This window comes from Hyla sarda, chromosome 6 (genome assembly GCF_029499605.1).
Source record: "Hyla sarda isolate aHylSar1 chromosome 6, aHylSar1.hap1, whole genome shotgun sequence".
In the NCBI taxonomy this organism is placed as follows: Eukaryota; Metazoa; Chordata; class Amphibia; order Anura; family Hylidae; genus Hyla; species Hyla sarda.
The window spans coordinates 180,403,254-180,409,901 of record NC_079194.1 but is presented as its reverse complement, the minus strand read 5'-3'; positions in this window follow the sequence as shown (position 1 = coordinate 180,409,901).

The window sequence follows — 6,648 nt, the reverse complement described above, 5'->3', positions numbered from 1 at the left end:
TGATCATGTGCATGCAGCAGAGCTGAGTGTGTGATTGTGTGTATGCAGCAAAGCTGTGTGTGTGTGGTCATGTATACACATAATCACACATTCAGTTCTGCTCCATACACATGCCACACACTAATTTATGCTACATGTTCATGATCCCACACTCAGCTCTGGCACATGTACACAGGGGGAGATTTATCAAAACCTGTGCAGAGGAAAAGTTGTCCAGTTCCACATAGCAACCAATCAGATTGCTTCTTTCATTTTGCAGAGGCCTTGTTAAAAATGAAAGAAGAAATATGGTTGCCATGGGCAACTGAGCAACTTTTCCTCTGCAAAGGTTTTGATAAATCTCCCCCACAGTGTTTACCAGCCAGGGTGCCTCCAGCTGTTGCAACTCAACTGCAACTCCCAGCATGCCAAGTTTTGCAACACTTGGAGGCATTCTCGTTGGTAAACACTGATATAGAGGTAAGGGGACAGATTGTTTAGCAAAATTACATATTTTTTAAACCCAGACATTCTGTGTACTTTATAAAGATTTATGATTTTACTATTGTGCAGAGTTTTGTTCGGCACACACTGCTGCTCCGGTACTTCTAGCTATGTGTACCGCGGGAAAATGCCCCAGCTCTGTGAAGTGTGAGGTCATTTCAAGGAGGACGTGCGCAACTTTTGAGCAAGAGTTTAAATTAGACAAGCAGTGTAAAGGGGGTAGATCTGTGTCTACAATATACACCTAATGATAAATCTCCCCCATGAAGTCTATGGGAGCCCATACACTTGCTGTGGTTCTGCTGATGTAGGTCTATCTGTGTGACAAAGATAAAACAAATCAAATAACAAACATTTGCTTGGCTTATGACTGTACATGACCTTCAGGCTCCAGTAAGGAAAATTCCCAGAGAAGGTAGAAGGCTGGGTTAACACTTACATAGTTTTCCGCACAGCCAAAATGTCTATGTGGCATTTTGTAGTCAAATACAACGATATACTGTACCAGTAGAACCTTGCGGCACTCCACCACTTTTTGTGCCACGTAAACAGAGTGATATCAGAACTGTGCCAATGCCATGCTGAGGATTTGGCTGGGATAACAGCTATTTGCTAAAACAGGAATCCCATCGAAACATGTCAATTGCTGAAATGGTAAAATGCTCCCCTTCATACAAGGTAGTACTCTGGTGTGTTGTATAGTGTCAACGGTAAGTGGCAGGACCATGCCTTTAAGGGGTGTCACGCCTGGGCCCTGAAAAGCTCCAAAAGCTTGTGCTGCCCCTCAGGAGTATACCAGTACCATAAATTACCCACAATAACTTAGGGCGCCTTGTACAGAATTTGCATTAAAGGGGTACTCCGGTGAATCAATTGGTACAAGAAATCAATTGGTACAAGAAAGTTATGCAGATTTGTACATTACTTCTATTAAAAAGTCTTAAAGGAGAAGTATTTTGCTGCAGAATGTATCCACTATCCAAAGGGAAGGGGATAAGTTTTAGAAAGCGGGGGGTCTGACCACTGGGACCCCCCGCAAACTCCTGCATGGAGAGTGTCGACCCCCCTCACAAAGCGGCGGCCAACATGCCCCTTCTATGTATCTCTATGGCAGAATGGCTCTCCCATGGAGGGGGCGTGTCAGCCGCCGCTTTGAGCAGGGGTTGACATGTCCTCTTCCCAGGAAGAGCCGAGGTCCTGTTCTGGAGATTGCAGGGGGGTCCCAGCGGTCGGACCCCTGCAATCTAAAATTTATCCCCTATCCTTTGGATAGGGGATACGTTTTTTGGCATGATATATCTTCTTTAAACCTCCCAGTACTTATCAGCTGTTGTAGCAAACAGCAACTGACGTAATGGAAGGATTAAGATTTTTAAATGGAAGTAATTTACAAATCTGTTTAACTTTCTGGCACCAGTTGATTTGAAAACATTTTTTTCCCACTGGAGTACCCCTTTAATGAATCACTTCTAAATTAAATGGAGACATAGTGGCAAAGTGTGATCTACATCTGGGCCATGTATTTCATGTAATGTAAGTCTACCATGTCCCTCTGTGAAGTTTAGGAAATCGGCAGGTATTCAGTCTGCTCTGTTTTAAAGCGGCATCTGGAATTTTCTGGCTGACAAGAAACATGTGATACCTCTAGAATGTCAGATCGGATTATTTTTCTAGTCCTTTTTGGCACTGAGGAGACTTATATAAATCTCACATACTTTTATTTCTTTAAAAGGGTCAACTTTTCTGACAAGGTCATTGGAAGCCTAGAAGGTCATGTTCAGAATAAACATGCCCTGGGACAGATCTTAAAAGGAAACCCCAATAAACCAAGGTTCCATTGTTGTGGTTCTATAATTTGCTGGTCACAAACTGAATTTATACGATTGAATGTTCACCAATGCCAGCCCGTGTCATTAGTGGCACCCTCAGATCTTTTGTATCCCTCTCAGTGCCATTTTTAACGTAGGCTGTGTCTGATATTACAGTTTAGCCCCATACTCTTAGCGATGAGTGGTAATACCAAACACAGTCCATAGACAAGCACCGTTTCTGAGAAAAAGTGAGACTTTTTATACAACTGAACAAACTTTTTCACTATATAGGGTTTCTCTCTTACAGGCTAGGTTTTATTTTTTTTTGGCAAAAACGCCCCAAAAAAAAACTAAAAAAAAAAAACGCCTATTCTGCTGCATGGCGTTTTTTTTGTGAAAAAACGTTGTGGCCAGATGTTGGCTGCAAGTCAATAGTTAACTGCAAAATGTCATATCCACTTGGCGTTTTTCAGTTTGGTGTTTTTTTTAGCCCACTCCTGCGGTGCACAGCAAGGAGTGGGGGGGCTATTTGCTGGGATCTCCCAGGAACCCCTTGTGGGATTTAGGATAGTTTAATACCACATATGTAAGTGGTTAAGAGGGATCATTGTATCTTCTAAGTCCTATGGACACCTAAAGTGAACAACTCAGCTTAGCACTGAGGACCACCTAGGAATTCAAGGCTTACATAGCCCTATAGCCAGATCCGATAACTGGGTCGTCCCATTCTTGACTTACAGTTCATTCACTGACACCATGATGTTAGTGGAGTTGTGTTTTTAATTACTTTTGTTCCTCACACATATTATTTAGTTAAATAAAGGTTAAGTTTTATATATTATACATTTGTGTGACATATGTAATTGGGGACTGCTTAACCCCCAATAGGGTTCATTTGTTGTATTTTAACCCCTTAAGGACACAGCCCTTTTTCACCTTTAGGACTGAGCCCTTTTTTTGCAATTCTGACCACCGTCGCTTTACAAATTAATAACGCAAAAACGCTTTTACCGAATATTCTGATTCTGAGATAGTTTTTTCTTGACATATTCTACTTTATTTTGGTGGTTAATTTTCGGCGTTACTTGCATCCTTTTTTGGTGAAAAATCCCCAAATTTCATGAAAATTTTGAAAATTTAGCATTTTTCTAACTTTGAAGCTCTCTACTTGTAAGGAAAATGGATATTCACAATAAATTTTATTTTTATTCACAAATACAATATGTCCACTTTGTGTTGGCATCATAAAATGGACATATTTTTGCTTTTTGAAAAAATTAGAGGGCTTCAAAGTAGAGCAGCAATTTTCAAAAAAAATTCATGAAAATTGCTAAATGTGAAGGGACAGATGTTACAGAACTACAACTCCCAGCATGCCGGGGCAGTCCAGGCATGCTGAGAGTTGTAGTTTGGCAACATCTGGAGGGCTACCGTTTGGGCACCACTGTAACAGTGGTCTCCAAACTGTGACCCTCCAGATGTTGCAAAACTACAACTCCCAGCATGCCCAGACAGCCTTTGACTGTTCAATCACTGTAGTTTCCCTACCTGACCCAGGATCCAGCAGTTTCCAGCGACGATCGGGGATCTCCAGGCATCTTCTCCTGCAGGTACCGGCCTCCATCTTCTTCCCACGATCCCCTCGACATCCAGGGGTGGGCAGAACGGGGGGTTGCCATGGCAACCCACTGTCCTGCTCTGCCAGTGGTCAGAATCAGTTCTGACCAATGGCAGGGGATAGGAGGAGATCGCAGCTCTGCGACCTCACTCCTAGCCCTGAAGATGATCGGGGCTGTCCCTGACAGCTCCGATCATCGCTATTTTCCGGGTGATCGGGTCACCAGAGACCCGATCAGCCCGGAATAGCAGAAAATCGCATGTCTGAATTGACATGCGATTTTCTGCGATTGCCGACATGGGGGGGTCTCAGGACCCCCCTGGGCGATGTGCCGGGGTGCCTGCTGAATGATTTCAGCAGGCATTCCGGCCCGGTCCCCAACCGGCTAGCGGCTGGGACCGGAATTCCCACGGGCGTATGCATACGCCCGGCGTCCTGAACAGGTTAAATCCTTTTGGCGTTTTTTGGGCTCCTTGGCAGTTTTTAAAAAACGACCTCTTGTTGAGACTTTGGCGTTTTTTTCGGGAAAATCTTGGCCTTTTCCTCCCATAGAAGTCTATGGGAGTGAAAAAATGCTAAGAAAAATGCCATGTGGGTTTTAACTTTAGCGTTTTTGCAGGCGGTTTTTATTCTTTTTTGGACTTAAGCGATCCAAAAAAGTGATGGAGATACCTTTTTAATTAAAATTTCATAGGGTACCATTAAAAAAATAATAAAAAAAGATACAGTAGTGATGGAAAAATTGTATTTAACGAAATTTATCTTTTTTATAACAAAATTTTAATTAATTTTTAAACAGGGATCAATTTATGTGGGCGGGTAGGGCACAAAAAATGTAGCAGACAGTAATAAAAATGTAGTGTGTGTGTGTTTTTCACTTTTTTTTTTTAATTTTTTAGGTAGTACTACTACTCCCAGTATGGAACACACTGTTCCATGATGGGAGTAGTAGTACCTGTACTAATTGACAAATTGCCCGGGGTTCCGTTGTGATCCTCCTGTATAATGTATAGATGCGACCGGCCGCTCTCCTATGGTCCCCTGCACTGCCGTATATATACACCTATTCATATTTCCCACAGAGAGCTGTGATTGGCCAGATGGTTCCAGCCAATCACAACTCTCTGCAGGAAATATGAATATGTGTATATATACATCAGTGCAGGGGACCATAGAAGAGCGGGCGCCGCATCTATACATTATACAGGAGGATCACAGTGGGTGTCAGGAGTGACACTCGCTGCGACCTGTCTATTAATGCAGGTACTACAACTCCCAGCATGGAGCAGAGTGTGCTCCATGTTGGGAGCAGTAGTACCTGCAGTAAGGGACAGATCACAGCAGGTGTCACTCCTGACACCCGCTGCGATCCTTCTGATGTGAATTTCATTGCCTGATGAAGCTGCGCATGCGCAGCGAAACGCGTTGCATCTAATAAATCCATTGATTTTATCTGGCTCCCTGATGGTTCCTCTCTGCTCCAGACTAACTCCTGATTTTACGGTCATTCTGTTTTGATTCTGATGTGAATTTCGGGACTCAGCTGTTCTCACCGCTACGAAGCCAGGAGAACAGCTGATGCTGAGCAGTAGATATATGTCCTTTATCTACTACCCAGCAAGAACTTACAGTGAGCCTGTAATGTGTACACAGGAGCAAGAGAGGTAAGTGGACATCTTCTGTATACACTATATATAGCTATCTATAGATATCCTATAGCTGTATATCCTGTATACCACCCAAAGGGGCTATAGGAGCAGGGAGTCCTGTCAGTCTGGTGGCAGGATTCCCAGCTCCTGTATAGTATACACGGGTACACTATGCACCCCTGTATACTATACGGCCGGGGGAGGTGAGTAGGGATGCTGTACATCACTCATCTCCTTACACTTTGTGGGGCGGGCGCTCAGCATCTGATCCACTGAGTGGTACCTGAAGACAGTGAGAAAACTGCCACAGGGTACAAATTTGGCTGTTTCCACACGAGGGAAAACGCCAGAAAAAAAAACAGAAAAACTGCCAAAACGCAGGAAAAAGCTGTGGAAGTTTTTCTGGTGTTTTTTTTAGGTGTAAACCTAGCCTCAGAGTACCATCTGCTGGCTTGTTTCTGATTTAAAGTATGGATATCATAAAGGACGGGCTGCCCCCACTCAATTTCCCCCTCTATGAGTAGAGAGCCGAGAGCGTCTCTCCATGTCTTACATGCCTGACATCTATTTTTTTATTTTTTTTTACTTTCCAGGGAAATATTTAAAAATAACCAGTTTGCCTTTCTCGATTGGCTAGCTCACCATACACATGGAGATAAATTGTCTGAACCTGCCTTTTTTTGGTGGGACCAGCCTGCTAATATGTATGGCAGTATTACTGCAGCAATGTCCGGCCTTGGCCAGCCTTTCCCTGAGCGCAGTATGACACATTAGACCCCGGTGCTACCTGGGCCCAGGTGCAGCTCAGGGCAGGACACCAGAGGCACCGCACGAGCACTGGAGGTGATTACAGGCTTATACGAAGAGGAATATTTGTATGCAACTCATGAAGGTCCCCAGTCCTGAGTACCTCTCTGTGCCTGCATAATGCTGACAGGCAGCGTATTATGCCCAAGATCTGCTGTTCTCTATCAACGTCCCCTTATGGGATTAATAAAAAGTAAATAAAATGTAAAGGAAATTAAATGTAATCATTTATACGCTGTAATATGTAATCATTTATAAAAAATTAACCAATAAGATTTAT